Genomic DNA, 17567 nt, shown 5'->3' on the forward strand with positions numbered 1-17567 from the left:
GGCCGCCCCGCCCCGCCCTGCGCCGCCCCGCCCCGTCCCGGGAGGACCACACTTCCCAGGTGCCCCCGCGGCCGGCGGTGACGGCTCTGCTCCCGGGGGCTGCCGGGAGTTGTAGTGCTGCCGTTTATGGCGCGCGTCAGGCGCGGAGGGCCCCGGCGTCGGGGGCTTGGCTGGGCGGTGCTTCCCGCTAGGCCCAAGCGCGCGCGAGGGCCGGGCTCGAGCACGTCGCCTCAGGGCGGGGCGGGGCGTGCTGACGCACCAACGGTTTTCTGCTCCCCCAGGGCGGCGCCCCGCCCCGCTCCGCTCCGCTCCGCTCCGTTCCGCTCCGTTCCGCTCCTTTCCGCCGGCGTTTCGTGGTGCCGCGGCTGCTCCTCACTGGTGTGTCGTCAGTGGGTGCCAGCACGTCTCGCTTTCTGTGAGGATTTTTCAAAATGTTTGATCGTTTTCCGATTTTGTTTTTCAGCAAGAGTCTAAGATTCTGCAGTTTTTCCGCGGTGTTAGGGGCTTATTGAGGGAAAATAAGTAATACTATAGCTGTCGTGGTCTTAGAGTAAGGTCTGAAAACTGTCACACACACMCCCCCCCCAGCCCTCTCCAGTGTTCAGAAGCTACTTAAAATAATTAAAGTCAGGACTTCTAATGCTACGTTGCTAATCAAAAGCGAAACACCACAAAAATGAAGCAAAAAATACTGTGAATCAATTGCAGCGGGCTATCAGGATGTCATCTCTAATCCCAGTGTTTATACAGGGTTTTTCAGACAATTATGAACACTTTATGAAGTAGGGTGAGCATAGTTATTAATTAACTTACAAATGAACTGACAAAGGTAAAACTAGGAAAGGAATTGAGGAGTCATATTTCCAGATAAGTTTTCTATCTACTTGATCATCAAAAGAGAAAGAGACTATTCAGTGCAGTTTTGACTAAAAGTTAATTTACATTTTTGGTAGTGACCATGGTAGGAGAATCTTTGAACAGTTGTTGAAGTGTAAAGGGGTAGCAAGTCAATTTTGAACTTTGAGCCCTATACTGTCTCTTACCATGGATTATGTGAAGATACTGAAAACTTGCATGTTTTAGCTTTCTAAGGTTTTTTTCTTAGGAATTTCACAAAAGTGGAAGGGGAGAGTATTAAATCGTGCTTAAGCTTTTTCTTTGTTGAGAGGAACCTAGAATCCTGTATGTTAAGGTAGTGCGTATGCCCGCTGCTAATGCTATTTTGAAACCCCGAAGCCCAACTATCACTCTTGTCTAGCAAACGTTTTTCTAGCAATTATACTGGAAGCTGGAAAACAATATGAAAGAAAACTAGGACTATTGAATTAAACTAAGCAGCAAAACCTTCCTTTGGATTGTCTTTTTCCCTACATAGTTTATTCTAAACTAGTGATGCAGAAGAAGTTCTAACTGTTTTGTTTCTTCAATGAATGGATATTGCAATGATTTCTCATCCCCTTTCAGATGCTTTCTTGGATAATTCTTAGAGTCAGTGTAACAGTTTTCCTTGATAGCAACTGGATCATGCAACTACTCCCTACTGAGCAAGTTCACTTCTGCAGCTAGCCTGAAAAGGTGAGATGTTGATGCTGACTCTGATATTACATGTTGTGCGATGGTTCTTGCATTTAAAGTACTTCTTGCTGTAATGGATTCCCATTTTGACATTACATTGTATGCCACCAGCATACCAGCTTGATCACAGCGTAAGTAAAATCTGTGGAATACCTGCAGCTGTTTGATGATTATTCTAAGTCTTTGCTACCTGACCACTGCCAAATTACTCCCTGAAGTGCCTTCCCCAGTATTTTCAGAAAAGACTTACTTAGATCAGGTAATTCTATATTCTCAATGCCCTACCTGAACTTCTCAGCATTATACAATTGTGGCAATGTACAGTAGTTAAGCTTAAAAGAGTATTTATTTTATTACAACTTTTCTTTATGTGAAACAATTGTAGGTGTGGGAAATACTTATGGGACTATAAAACAAATGCTTCACTTTGAAAAATGATTCTTGAGATCATTAAAGATGAGTTCAGAGTAGAGTCAAGAACAAATTGGGGTGAGGAAGAAGGGTGGGGTTTTTTTTTTTTGGTCATTTCCTTCACCTTCAAGCAATGATAGAATGTACTTGCACTAAGCTGGAGTGATATCTTTTGGCCTGCAATTTTTGGGATGTATGCTGTCTCTGAGATAGCAGGGAACTTTAAATGATGAAGAGCCTAGCTCTTCTAGCTATGTAATGAGGATAGCTGAGGAAAACTTTCAGGAATATATGCAGTTGTAGGGCGCTCTCAAGTTACAAGACCAGAAATAAGCGAACCTGGCAGTGCTAGTGTGGAGGAGGGCCACTGTAACCATAGCTCTTTGCTTTGCTTCCCCCACCCTGTTAATCCTGATGAAGCAAAGTTTGTTCCTTTTTTCAGCTGAAAGGCTCCTACTAAAGCATTTACCATTTTCTGCTCCAGAAAGCAGAAAATTTGAAATAGAGACATATCCAAAATGTAGTCAAAACAGTTGTGAAAGATCTAAAAATATTAATTCAAACAGTAATACAGTTCAGATTATCCTTCAATTAAAGGGCTTGGTGAGAACAGCCATTTTATACAAATTACAGGTAAATTGGGTAATTCAAACCTCAGATCTCACTTCTTTCCTCCTCTCTTCTTCCTTTCCCTTTCCTCTCGCCCCCTCCCCTCCCCACAGGCCCTGAACTGAACTATAACTTTTGGGCCACTGAAGTAAAAGAGCAAACATCACTTTGCTTCCAAATTCATATAAAAATGCCTGAGAACTACCTTTGAAACTGGAATCAGGTTTGTCTAGGTTAAGTAAATTTGTTAGAGTTCCATATGGTTCCAGACATAAGTAAAAGCAGAATGACTTTATCAAATCAAATATAAAATCTTCTCTAAGATCATACATAGGCAATCATCAGCCATTCAAGTACAGCTGAATAACTGGATTCATGGATCCTGGCTTCTCTTAACAGCAGCTGTAATGTGCTGTTGTCAGCAGCAACCAGCCTGCTTACCAGGCAGACAGTGACTCCTGTTTTCCTGAACACACAAAATGGGTTCGGGGGAAGCCAGATAGGAGATTAAACTTCTTCCCAGTATCAATGGAATTCTTGTATTTATCTCAGCAGCTCATCTACCTTAAAAAAGAAAGCAGGAAAAGGGTTACATATGTTATTATCTAAGGATACTTTAATATGTTGCTTGTTTCTAGTTTATTGTAAATCCAAATGCTTATTGATGAGCTTAGTAAACATTTAATTAGACATACTGAAGAATCACTGATCATTCTGTCTAAGGGTTGTCCAATTATGCTTCCAAAGGTTTTCTCATACTACATGGAAGAAAAGCAGATGTCATGATTCGTCTTCACTACCTCCATTTTCCCACCCTTGGTCAGTTACAGCCATGCGGGATTACCCCTTTCATTGCCTTATAAAAGGAATAAACTTGCAACAAATTAAAACAAGGGAAGAAGAATTTCTTTCTATTTGATGTAAGAATAGAAGAGAGTGTGCCAAATGCTCTAGCCAAAAGAAATGGCACAGCCAGATACACTAAGAACCTCATATAATAGAAAGGATATATAGAAGAATAAGCTTAAGCTATTTAAGGATTCAAAAGTGCAATAAACTTTCTATTAAAAAAAATTCAAGTCCTTCTTAGAGACCACCTTGATCTGCCCCTATCTAATCTGACTAGTTTTTCAAAATTATTTTCAGATTTTTCAGTTTACACAGAGAGTACTGAAAACTGATTTGAGATGTCCTGCATAACTCTTTCATGATTCTGCCATTTGAGATTAATTTCTTTATCAGTATGACAGATACCATGACACAGAACTCTGTGTGTATGTAGATGCAATAGTGCATTTAGCATTGTTCAAGTGTAGATACTAAATACACAGAAAAAATAGGCACAGAACTGAGAAAGCAGTTGATTTTAGAATGTCTAGAAATGTTTTTATGAGGAACAGTTCACAATCCAGGAGCAAAGAAGAGATGTCACAGTTATGCAAGGGGAGATGACAAACAATAATGCGGAGATGGGCTAATTAGAAAGTTCAGCTGTTAATCCTCAAAGATTCAGGGAACTGAGAGGATAATCAGGTTGGCTTCACAGAAGGAGACTACAGCTGTCATGTTGCCAGAAGTGAAATGGAGCACAATGCAGTAGCTGTAATTGTGGCATATTATTGGGAAGCATTCAGGTAAGGGAATTCAGGAAAGTACAGGAAGAAAGCAGCAAAGGTAGCACTATATACTAAAACCTAAGGCATTGGGGTAGGTACTAGCATTACTGCCTGCAGGTTCTTTTCTGTCATTGCTATGGAAAGATATTTTAAGTCATAATATGATTTAATTGTATACTTTCATTTATTAGTACCCACTGTGGGAAACTAATTCTCCTATCCTAATTTCATGCCATGGCTTCTCTTACTGTGGATCCTACATGAGAAGTGAAAAATGAAAGTCAGGAATACTTCTGATAGTCAAAAGAAGTATATAGAAAGAAGTCTTGTTCACTGTAAGGCAGCTGTCCTAGATCTAAAGAAAAGAGAATTGATTACATGAACTGTCCTGCTGTTAGCAAGGAAGAATGAAGGGCCTTATGATAACTAAAATATAATCTGAAGCTATCAGGAGATAAAAATCAATCAAGAGAGTAAGACTGGCTTGGCTTTCCAATCATACTGTTGTAGTGATACACAAAAATATTTTACAGGCAAGGTCCAATAAAAGCAAGCTTGTTTAATCTTTTGCTGCACCTTCAGTTTAACTTCTTTAGTGGAATGGCATCAGAGTATCAATTTCTGAAAGCCAGGAAAACATGGCCCTACAAGTTTAATCAAAAAAATGTGCCATTTAAACACCGATTCCTTAAAAAACACCCTTGATTTAATTCAAGTTCCTAAATACACCATCAAAATAATGTTGACAAACCCTGACATGCAGTATTACTTGGATTTGCATAACAACAGGGTAGCAGTTCCTTCCAAATTCAGTGTGCCGTCAAGAACTAAAGGTCTGTGCACAAAGCCATTATTGTAGCCTTATAACGTTGGTTCTAAAACATTTACTGGACCATGCAACCTGAAGGCAAATAACCATAGATTAAGACATGAAGACATCTAGTGCTTGACAGTTGGTATTCTCATTTGGTATTTATGGTACACGATGTTGGCTTGAGGCTACCTGTAATTTATGGAGGGAACCTTTTTATTGCTATGGAGGAGAATCATTTTTCTTCAGCAGGAAAAAAATACAGTAATTTTAACCTGAAAAYGATTTTGTCCATTACAGGCTACTTCTATTGAAAATGTAAGGGGAAAAAAAAAAAGTTTTTTTACCAGATACAGCAAGAGCGTAACAGTTTTCTTCAGGCCACCACAAGAAACTGCATTCTAATCACTTTTATACTCTTAACTGCAAGTTGTGTTATCAAAAAGCAATATGTTGTTGAAATATTACCTTAGTATAAAATACAGTCAAATCAAGTATATAGAGCAAACTGCATTTAGAAAACGTAACAATGCTATTTTTAATTCACTAGTAACTTTGTTGTATATTTTTCTTTCCCTCAATCAGAGTTAATATTAAAGAAACCAATATCACACTTAATTTAGTTAGCTGACATGAAATATCTAGTGCCAAAAATTTAACCAAGTTCAAAATCAAATTTTGTTAACTCTTATGAGGTGACTAGGGTGGGTGATTTATCCAGTATTTGGGTGATATCTTTATGGAATGAGATGTGCTAGGCTTTGTAGCTAGGTTGTTTTTTGGTTTTTTTGGTTCATCAGCATTAGGAAGCAATCTAAAATCTTTTTTTTTTTAACTTTATTTCTATGATGTGCTTACTAGAAATCTACACAATCTCATTTAAAAAGCACAACTGACAATGTCTTGAGGTCTTTCTAGGCCTTGTTGGTAAAACAGGTGCAACCAAGGAATTAAAACTAGAGAGCAAGTAGAGGAAAACACACAAACTTATTGAGGACACACAATCCATTATTGTATTGCTTGGTAAAGTGTACAAAAGACACTGAAGCAGGAGTCAAATGTTTATTTTCAACCAGGTCTGATGTGCTGATTACTGAAGAAGTCAAGAACTTTCTATTGCTGTTCAACAAATTGTCCATTGAATAGTTATGCTCGGATCTGTCAACTCTTAAGCAGTATACTTATCTAGACTAGTAGGCTGTACTTCAGATTTCTGAAAGAATCTGTATCCTTTTTCAAGTGCAATTGGCCAGAATGACTGTAGCATCCAAATGAGCAACAGAAGTAGAAGATAGCTATTCGTCTTGTCCTGATAATCAGAAACAGCAGGGCGTCTCACACTCTTGTTCTGTGAACTGTTTTAATGAAGTGGAATAGATACAGCAGACACCACTTATATTGTTGGTTTTGATGGCTAAATAAAAATAGCTCAAGTCAGAATCTTTGTACATATAAATAGTTTGACTAACTTATATATAGAAGTGAATTAAGTTGTTGAGGGTTTTTTTTATTATTTTGGGATCAGATGATTGATTAAGGTATTGACCATAAAAGAAGTAGCAGTATTTCTGGGAGACGGCCAGAACTTGTTTGTAGGAATATGTGCTACCGTGACCTTTTTATCATTTTCATTTTTTTGTCCTCCTGTCCTGAGCTGGATACCCTTGTTTGTGTTCCTTGTTCTCTATTCATCTTTGAGAGTGCAGATCCCTTCATTATTGGGTTTAYATAACGCTTTAGGCCTTCCTCTTTATTTTAAAAAAACAAAATCAGCAGATGCCCAGTGCATTGAAACTATCACTTACAACTCAGTTACTAAATTTGGAGATTTTTCTGATTTGCCCTTTCTAGTTTTAAGTGATTCCTAATTTAAGGTGATTGTCCCTTCGTGCTTTTTGGGCTCGCCACTTAATCAAAATTGAAATTAGTATTTAACTAGTAGGCACAAGCTGATTTTTGGCAGTTCTCTCCACTTTCAAATATTCCCAAGTCCTAAGAGTTATAGCTGTTTCAAGATAATGTTCTACCTTCTTTGGGCTCAAAAAGTGTTATTAATTATTTCTCCTTGCTTTTAATAGTTGAGTTTCTTGAGAGAAGGGGTATGCAAGGCTTCTGTTTAAAGCTTAAGGAAAATTGCTGCATTTAAAGCAATACTTTGCCAGCAAATCTGTGAATTACTGGGAAAGTACATTTGGTTTTAAAGACCTCCAAGCCATGTTTAATACTTGTTTTTCTGGATAGCCTAATAATGGGGGAACTTGTGTGTGCCTACAGCTCTATCACTCAACACATAGGATATATACTTTAATAACCTGGAAGTTGAAGCTACTGTAGAGAACATGGAAGACAGCTATAAAACAAAGATGTTAATTTTTTTGTATGAAGTGTATTATCAGGTTAGATATTTTTACTGTAAGGTAGGAGCTCTTTGGCTTGTTAAACCTGCTGAGAAGTAGTTCTTAATTCTTTGAACGTTATGGATTTGTGAGTTTCAAGGTTGTTAATTTCAATATTTCAGAAAAGGTTGTTTTCAGAGATGTTAAAATGGGTCTTGAGCAATGCACTTCACTGCCAGCCATCAGTAAAAAGCTCCTTGTTTTGGAATACATTACCAGCTTCTGTCTGTGAGATGTTTAAAATACTCTTCTGGGTAATCACGTAAATGATGGGTTGCTACAGAAATAGCGAGTGTTCATTCTGAGATGATTTTCTTAAGTGGTTCAGCAAAATCTCCATTAAAAGCCTTTATGAAAGGTTACTCACTTTCAAGAAGTTAGTGACAAGGCATGATTTAATTAAAAATATTTCTTTTAAGTTTTGCTAAAGCATGCCCAGATGTTTAGGTATCTTACCTCTACGACATGATCGTAAGTAAAACATCCCAAAGTTAAATATAATTGATGTCTTCTAACATGAGATATCAGCTAGAAAGCTTTTCAAAATTATATTGGGTAAATGACCAATTTCAAAGACTTTTCCATGTTGCAGATTTCTGAGAACGATGTGAAAGACGTTTGGACTCCAAAACATGTTTGGCTTTTGGTCTGAGCAGAGAAATGAAAAATATTAAGATTTAGTTTATGACTTGTTACTGAAACCATTCCAAATGAATGGCCCCTCCTAGTAAACTGAAATGAGGAGATAATTTTGACTTCCCTTCACATCTTTCTAAATTCTCTGTAGCAGTGGACTACTTTTTTGTTGGAACTATGAGGCAGATATTGTTATTACTGCTTTGGGGAGAAGAAAAGAAGAAAAGGAGGGCAGACAAGCAGATAGCAGAGGAAAGAGAAGCATAACACTGTCCATGCTGGATAGACACAGGCTGCGATTTGGAACATAGAGGAGGGAAAAACATAACTTAAATAGCTTATCATAAATTAGGCAAAAACAGAAATGCGTGGAGAATCTTAAAACTATTGTGATGCTTGTTGTGCTGCATAAAAATGCCTAGAATGCAGAAATATTTTGAGGGGGGAAAAAAATGGTGCCTGAATAAAACTTTAGTAATTGAATTATAAGAAACTTGTCTGTCAGAGAACACAATGTGAACATACGAGGGAAATACAGTGTAAGCATGAGATCCAAAGAGAATATCCTAAGATTCTACAGGCAATTTTTAAATGTACCAAGGAAAAGTTTTAATCTATCAGTAGCCTGCAGGAGGGCAAATATCTAATATGGATGGGCTGGACTTATCCATAGAATAACCAGTAAGTAATTGTTACAAAAATGTAATTTATGCATCAGATATTAATAATGCTGTAGTTTTAACAATAGCCAAATATTCAGTCTGAATACTTGAATTCAGATTTTGCATCTTTTCAGCTCTGAAAACTACTTTTACTTGGATGCCTAAGCCACTTGTATTTGTACACCTACAAATGGAACTAGAGCTAAATTTCCTGTTGCAATTTCAGAATTTTGAATGTTTTGATTCTTAGGAGTGCTTCGTATCTTAGAACAACTCTTTTTATGGTGGGACCTGATCATTCTCAAAAAATGTTGTCTATTTAAGGGGTTAAGTTGGATCACTTCTAGAAGACTAGATCTCTAAGCCTGACTTCAGGAACACGGCCTGGAAAATATTGTCTGGATTCTACAGTTAATGTTTCACAAAGGTCCAATTAGATTAATGTACATGTATTGTTTGTCATGTGGTCAAAGAACAGCACTAGTTAAAATAAGCAACATCTTATACATGTGAATCTTGCAGTTTCTGGTTCTTGCTGTTCCTAGGAAAACTCTCTGTTCCTGGTATCTATGTCGCATGAAAGGGAGGGACGGAAGGCCCTTCCTTATCTTTATAATTTATGTTTGCCTGCCAGAGCCCCCCGTTTGAGGACTTTCCCTGAGACAGTTTCGCAAAGTAAAAAGAATAAGATTTTATTAAAGCGACAGATACAACAGGTTCGGAATTGCCGTTGATAAATGCACTTGCTGCTACAAATTTTCTTTCTATGAGCTCAAACTAACAATTAAGCGCTTTCAATAATAATATATTTTCCCGGGTAACGTCCAACGTTTGTCAGAGGCGCAAGTCTTACCAAAGAGGCGTCCCTGTTTGGGGGAGGGGAGAAGGAGGCTCGCTCGTCAGCAATCTCCTGTGAACAGGTCAGCGGTTCAATTTTCTTCCTTTCCAAAAACTTGAGTGAGCTATCCTCTGTTTTATAGCTGCTGAAGGTGGGATGTGGAAGTGCGGCAGACATACTTCATTGGCCAGATTGCCATTTGCGCGGTTGTTGGGGGTATGCCCCCCCCTTATTTACATATCATTATGCAGCAAAGGGCGTGATTTTTAATATGGTAAGCAGGGATAATGAGGCTGGGGGTACTATAGGTCAACAGTTAGTCTGTGAGCAGCAATTATTTTTTGGGATGCAACCCTTTGTGGTCAGGGGCGGACCGTGATACCTCCATATCGCTCCCTCCTCCGCCGTACAGCTGGAACAAACTGTCTGGCCTTCACCAGCTAGTTCGTTACTCATGTTGCAAAAGGGTGATGTGCTTTGGCTGCCACGTACTGTTTTTCCCGTGTGCCCCCTTATCTTTCTCCTTGAATTCTCTCTTGTTCCCACATCAATCTGGTGTGATCTTTTATTGTAATTCAGTTTTCTAAAGCAACCAGATAATTTGTACACCCCAGACAAAATGACTCAACCTTCTTTTCAGCACAAAACATGTCTAATATCAGTAAAAATTGATAAGCTGAACTTGCCCTCTTTATTGTGACAAGAACTTTACAAAAATCATAAACTGCACCGTATATTGTTGCCCTCTCTCCTGATTCAGATAGTGTTAATAAGATCCAGCCAATCAAGCAAACCTTCTGCAGATTTGAACATCCTCCTTCACAAGGAAGAGTCATTAAACTAAATAAGGGGTACTGTGAAGTCTTTGCATTGCTTTTTCCCTACAAAAAAAAATCAAATAGATCTAACTTCTGGCTAATTACTTTTGGCAGTCTCTCTCATATCTCACAGTAAACTTCTAGGAAGATCATTGATTGTGTATGGCAGCAGCTTCCAGTTATCACATTAGCCTTAGGAGGAAATTAAATGCCTTATAAGTAAACAGTGTAAGCATAAAAAGTGCGGTGAAGTCTTTCATTATTCATTTGAATTGGAAGTTTTGCGTTTTAAAAGACAACTTCATTGATGTGTGTGGAACAAAAGAGTTTTACAGTTTTGTTTAATTTTTTATTTATTTAAGAGTATAAAGCCACTTACTGTGTTACTTTTTTTTTTTTTTGCACAAAAAAATTAAAATGTCATTCTTCTTTTTGTGAGTTATTTAGGGAATAAAACCCGAGTATTTGCCACTACCATACCACTTCAAATATATTAAGTTTGTACAAGCTGTAATTAGTTAAACCTCATTAGTCAAGAAAATTACTCTACTTAGCACATTTGAAAAACCAAACCATTAATTCAGCTACCTAAACATAGACTGAGTTGCCCACTTTTGGATATTCAAGTTGTGAAAATTCAGAAGACTTTGTAAGTCAGACTGATTTAGTATTAAATAATTGCAATAAACAGTTTGCAAGCAAGATTCTACTCAAGAATTAACTTCAGACGCCCAGATTAATTTTGAAATAACAGATTATTCCAGGAAAATTTGATCTGATCATAGATTATTAACCAATACAGGAGGGGGAAAAAAGGATTAAGTTCATTAAAACAAGATTCACAAAGTATTAGTCCACACTGAAGCCATATGCTGCCTATCTGATGAAAAGAAAATCACTGTAATAAGGTAGTTAGAAAAAAATTTAACAAGATTCAAGAAACAGACTTCATTATCTGCTAAAATAGAAACCTCTAAGAAAATATGAGAGAGATGAGACCTAATTAACACATTGTTTAATGAAGCAAATCAAAAGACCAGCCCAAAATCTACAGTGTATCCTAAATAAGCGGAAATTAGAATTGAGCAACTTCTCTATTTCCTTATAATTTTATTGATGAAGAAATATATTTGAAGATATTTATGGCTACTTTTCTTTCTTTTGTGTGATCTTGCGAGTAGGCTTTAATGGTAGTTTAGTTTATTTCTTGAAGAGGAAGAAGAAAGGAAGTTTAGTCTTTAAATAACAAGGAGCTGCCCTCTACTACCCAAATACTATTGTTTCGACTTTCCTTTTTATTTTTACAAGGAAGATTTCAATATTAAAGCTGTTTGTTCTACATGTTTTTGATCTAAAATGTTCCTACTAGGTATTTAGTTTTAAAAACATCATTATTTAAATCCTTAATTCATTTTAAGGACATAATTCAATAAAGTTTTCAGGAGTTATATCAAATGTAAACCTACGAATTTGGTAGAAGTTTAAGTACTTTGTTAAATCAGGATTCAAAAGAGAGGTTAAGTTCTTTCTAGTATAGCATAGTGTTCACTTCCAGTGAAACATTTTTATAGTTTGTTGTACTATTGGAGATGTGTGCTTTTCAAGCAATAAACTGCCAAATCCTTGCTTTTATCTCCTGCAGACACCTGACTCCCTATTGAAAACTGTTGGCCATGGTAGGTGCAAGACTACTACCTTGAATTGCACAATAGGTGCAAGATCGTCTTAGTTGGAGACTATTGTTCAGGTGAAGTGCTATCTGAAGACTGAAGCTTATTCCGGTCTGGATTTCAGTGCTAAATACTTTTGTTCTCTGTGGCAAACTAAAAGAGTATGAATTCATATTCAAGTCCTTAATTTATTTTTCAGAGTTCTTTTCCTGTGTAACATCCTCCTCGGACTGCCACTTTGTTTGGTGTTTTAGCAGTTTCGCACACTGTGACATAGTTTTGCCAACATGATCTAATTTTATGTAACTTATTTCCTATAATTTTATGATACTTTCCAAAATACCTTCAGTTAAGCAAAAAAATACCATGGAGTTGAACAGCAGACAAATTGTTATTAGAAGGCTAGTTAACTTTTATCTATGCTAGTGTTTGCCACAAGCCATTTAGCCATGGAATTGAGATCAGAAATGTGTTTTCATTTCCAGCCATTTAGATAACTCCTCATTTCTCCTTTCCAACTCTGTTTCCTTCTCTTTTAAAATTGTATCTTCACTGAATTTTGAATCAGATGTGGATTTTTATTTTTTTTTAATTACTCCAAAGAAAATATCCCCTCTTAATTTCAATTTGTCACTAATGGCTTACATGGATGCATCTGCCCTGTAAAAGTAGCAAGGCAGCAGTTCAAGGGAATTTTACAGTAGAAGTGCCAGAAATTGCAAGCTATTTAATCACCATTGTCATCAGAATATTTCCTGCTGAATGTAAGCATTCCTACACTCAAGTTGTATTTTTAAAATCTAGAAGTTCTTATGATGCAATTCTCTGATTTAAAAAAAAAAAACTTAATTACTCTCCGCTTTCACAGACAGATCAGCTTGTCAACTTTTTTGGGTGTGCAACCTGAGCCCTGTAAGAATTATTTTAGAAGGAATTTGCCCATGCTTATGAAATATAGAGATGTCATGTTTATCTGTATACATTTGATGGAAGTGTTTTAGGACTGTTTTAAATGGCTGTGCTCTGCATTATTCTGTCAACTACATTTGAAGTAGTTTGCTATTTATTTGGGTGACAATTTCCTAGATACAACACTAGTCTTCTGTAGCTGCAGATGCAGAGTTTTCCGGCGTGAAGTCTCCTGAGTTTAATCCTCAGAGAAATGCAGTATTAAGTAACTTCTTTGTGACTGGCCTTGTACTTCCCACTTCCTTCTGACTTAATTTAGTGAAGGCTCAGTAAGTTAGGACCCTTCAGTCTGTAAAAGAGACAACTAGAGGGGGTAGGATTGAGGTCTACAAAAATGAGAGTAGTTTGGAGAGGGTGAATAGGGATTGTCTCTTCCCATACAAGGAGACATCACACAGAAATAGTAGGAAGCACATGTAAAACAAACAAAAATGTGGTTCTTTACCAAAATAAGCTGTAGTTCATCTAAGAATCTAACCTAAGGACCATGTACCACTTACATATTTTTAAATTAATTCCTGTGCTTCAAGTTTATCGAGATGAAAGAATGCATACAGCCACTACCTTTAAAATTAGGTAGCATATTTTAGAAATGGTTTTCAAGGGGCCCTGAGGCTTGGCGTGTGTACAATACAAAAGCATTTTTGAAATTCAAAATCAGCAGATTTTAGGAGAAGAAGAAAGTGAAGGTTAAAGATAGGCAATTCCCCTGTGACCATGGACACTAGAGACTGGCTGTGAAAATACCAGTATAGAAGTAGAATGATGTTAAACAAATGCATCACAAATTTCTCAAAGATGTAGTACAGATTAGTGCCTTTCTTGGAAGGGCTAGCGAAAGAAGGCCATGGAATGAATGGTTGTAAGTACTTTAGTACTTGGAAGCCAAAGTGAAAGCACATTGAAATTATTCTGTGCGGAGACCTGTATGGTCTTAACTTATGCTTCTTTTGTCGGGTGGTGAGAAAGGGGTTTAACTTCCAATAGTACGTCTTTTCTAACTTCTGACTTTGCTTTAAGAACATAATGAAGTGGAAAGTTCGGTGTGCTTTATAAAACATTAAATTTTGATTTTGGTAATAGCTGAAGCAACAGCACAGGAATGGTCCCTTTTGTGCTGGCCTGCCTGTTGCTGCTGTAAGGCAGGAACATAATATGTAATGATCTGTTCAGTAAATTTCTTACTCAGTTTCTTCATATTTTTGTGTTGTGGGAGGTAGTAAATACCTCTCAGGCTAATTACTATCTATTACTTGGGGCTGAGTGGTTTTGTAAAAAGGATTTCTCAGTTTATTGGAATGGGCCTGTTTATACTACATTGTTCACCTCCCTAGACCATCAGTGTCAAAGATTCTGTCACCTATTTGGGCAGAGGGGTAAAATATCTTTAATTTTAAAATGCTTAGAATGCCCAAATAATCAGTGGAATTCTGCAGCTTATACAGAAATAAAATATACTCTTTAGATCATCCTTATGGGTATTTGTTGACTACAGTATGAAATTAATTTATGCAGATTTTTTGGTGAAGGATAGGGAATGAGAACAGAGGAAGGCATTACCTCATCTAACAGAATTTCAAACTGCTATGTGCTTTGCATTGTTAAAAACTTACTTCCCATATTTTACTAGTTCCATTTTCTCAGCCTGCTTCCTTAGGGCCGAACAAAGCATAGGATCACAGCAAAGGAGAGGACACACAGCCCTTCCAGTCTGCAAACATACCTCTGTACAAATACCAGACCTGTTTCCAGACTTTGCTCTAAAAGATCACTTCAGATTAACACACAGTACTTAGAAAAGGAATAGTTTGGGCCCTCAAGAGCTCATCTAAACAAAAGGTTACAGTGGGGTAAATACTCGTACTAAATTAAGTCATATGAACTCCCACTGAAGCAGTAAATTTCTGACTTCTCTACATCCCAGCAAGGTTCAGCAAGTAAAAGACACAATTTAGTATTCTGTTTTAGGAGTTCACAGATGGGTTTTAGAGTAGAAGCTTCTCATCTGTTTCCTGATAATCTACCGGTGTTTATTTTCAACCATGTGATTCCTGCAGCAGGTGCTATCCAGTCTCATGACAGAGATGTCCAAATGCAGTTTTCCAGTTGTGGGAATCATAATTTAGGATTATGCATTTTCTCAACTAACAACATATGTTCTTTATACTTGATTCTGTCTTGCTTGTGGTATGAAAGATGCTCTTCTGAAGTAAGCTGCTGTACAACAAAGAATGGCAGTGGCTCTCCTAACTTAGCTGGGAAGCTAAGCATTGCATCTAAATCATTTCCTTATTTTCTGACATCCAGTGAGCTGGAACTTCTTTAGTACTCTTGATAATTATTTCCATTACCAACATTTGTGTACTGTGGTACTGATACACTGCTGAGTTGATTAGCAGTTGTTGGAATTATTTATGTATCATCCAGTTGTCTCTTTTGATAGTATTACTTCCCATGAAACATATTTAAATTTTAATATACGTCTTAATATAGAAGAGGTGCAGAACTAATCATAGGTCATGAGCTGAAGTAAGATAGCTGTGCTTTGTGTAGCTATTCACCCACAGTTTTCTTCTGCTTTCTTGACATCAAAATGTTGTCATTAGGCATCATCTGCCAAGACTGAGATCACAGGAGCATGAGAAATTCAATTTTCTGGCTGGAGACTAAATGAAAAGTGTTGAAAAACATATGTAGTCCTCTGGAGACGTTTGTCAGTAGTGGATAGTGAACACCTTTAAAGTTTGGCTTTTTTTTCCCTTTGTTGAGTCTATATGAAGGTAACTGGGTATGGAGTGTTGTGCAGAGGAAACAGGTTGCCCGGAGAGGTTGTGGAGTCTTCATCCTTGGAGATATTCAAAAGTCATCTGGACACAGTCCTTAGCAACCTGCTCTAGGTAACCCTGCTTGAGCAGGAGGGTTGGACTAGACAACCTCCAAAGGTCCCGTCCAACCTCAACCATTCTGTGGGTGCATTTGAGAATGAGCTACCTCTTGTAAAGACTTGATATTCTGTACGCTGCATCTTAGACAGAAAATTTTAAAATAATGAACTTTATTTGCCCTCTGCCTCCTGGAAATGACTCCTGCACAGTCATCAACAGTCTCATCTATGTTATTAACAAAGAGAATGTGAAGTGGACACATAGCTCCTCCTGGAAATAACTGACTATTTCTGTCCAACGACCTTCCTTTTGTTCCTTCTTACTGTATGTGTCCTGAGAACAGTGTATTGTGCATAGCTTCTGGGTGCAAAAGCTAGGGTGGGACACAAAATAATGGGAGCTATTCCTTGAACTTTACTGTCTGTGATCCCAAACAAGAAAAGCCACTGTCAACAAGCACATTGAGAAATATTATCTATTTCCCAAAATTTGCCACTTTGCATCTGAGTTCTGTTCTCTATATCTCTGCTTTTAGGGTGCAGCTCCTGGTATTCATTGCTTCATGAGTATATATCTGTTAATGCAAGGAATCGTATCAATAAGGAAGTACTGATACAAACATGCCTTCTGGATGCCCAGTAACTTGGATATTAGGAGTTAGGTTTGAATTAGCTAAACCATGGATTTACATCTGAATCTGTCAGTTAATACCTTGATTGCAAACCTGATGTTTCTGGGAGTGGAGTTCCCTCTCCTTGTACTTCCATGAAAAACTGTGGAGTCTTGATTTTATTTTGATGTACGCTAGATGTGTTTTTAATCTCAGAACATTCTGTAGAATAGGARAAACATTACTCTTTCAGCTTTACTTTTAACAGTAACTCGTCTTTTTCCATAAACTGATACAGAATGTTCTTACCTTTCAATAGCTCTTTATCAGAATGTTTTTAGGATTATCTATATTCTTCATTAAATTCTTCATTAAGACTTAACTTGGTGTTTGAAATAGGCTAGCTCTCTTGATCATTTCAGAAATTCTGACTTACAGGTCAAGTTTCTATTAAGAGGCATAGAGTTGAAACTAATCTTCCAGTAAATTAATTAAATGGTCTAATGCCGTGAGCACGGTTGAAGTTTTAATCAAATTAAAAATGTAGTCTCTGTGCAAAATGTTTCCATCTCCTTTCACTAGGACAAGCTGTGCCTGTTTTTGTTTATTTTGCATGATCTGCAGCAGAGATCTTTCTGGCTGTCACAAGGCTTTTAGAGTAACGCCTTATTTCAAAAGTGTAAGTGTTTACATTGTGTAGAACTAGCATCTTTTACTGATGATGAACCTTTATCATGTTTTCTTTTAGCCTCCTCAATCATAAGCACTCTGAATTCACTTGGTATACAAAACCAATACATTACTACAATCCTTTAAACATCTCTGTTTTAGCAAGCACTCTATAAACTGAAAGACTGAGTTATAGATTATGGTAAATATACCCAAATATAGTATGCTACAATGTAACATGAAATCTAGTATAGTTCTTATTGTAGTTAAAAGTAGAAAAACAAAATAATTCAGTTGCTCTGGTGTCCTAAAATGGGGTCATACTTTTATAAGCAATTCATTTGTAGGAACTGCGAACCAACTTGCAAGCATTGCGGGAAAGGATTTAAAAA

At 37.2% G+C, this 17567-nt stretch overlaps 1 long non-coding RNA gene across 4 annotated transcripts in view; it reads left to right on the forward strand.

Moving 5' to 3' along the window:
* The first annotated feature begins 306 nt into the window (after nucleotides 1-306).
* The window catches only part of LOC112967559, a 67705-nt gene continuing 50444 nt past the window's right edge, over nucleotides 307-17567 (forward strand). For all 4 annotated transcript variants that reach the window (XR_003254003.1, XR_003254001.1, XR_003254004.1 and 1 more), the window contains exons 1-2: nucleotides 307-415; nucleotides 1465-1575. This is a non-coding gene — a long non-coding RNA (uncharacterized LOC112967559). The remainder of the gene's footprint in view (nucleotides 416-1464; nucleotides 1576-17567) is intronic.

The sequence above is a fragment of the Apteryx rowi genome, unplaced genomic scaffold (genome assembly GCF_003343035.1).
Source record: "Apteryx rowi isolate R43461 unplaced genomic scaffold, aptRow1 scaffold_28, whole genome shotgun sequence".
Lineage (NCBI taxonomy): Eukaryota > Metazoa > Chordata > Aves > Apterygiformes > Apterygidae > Apteryx > Apteryx rowi.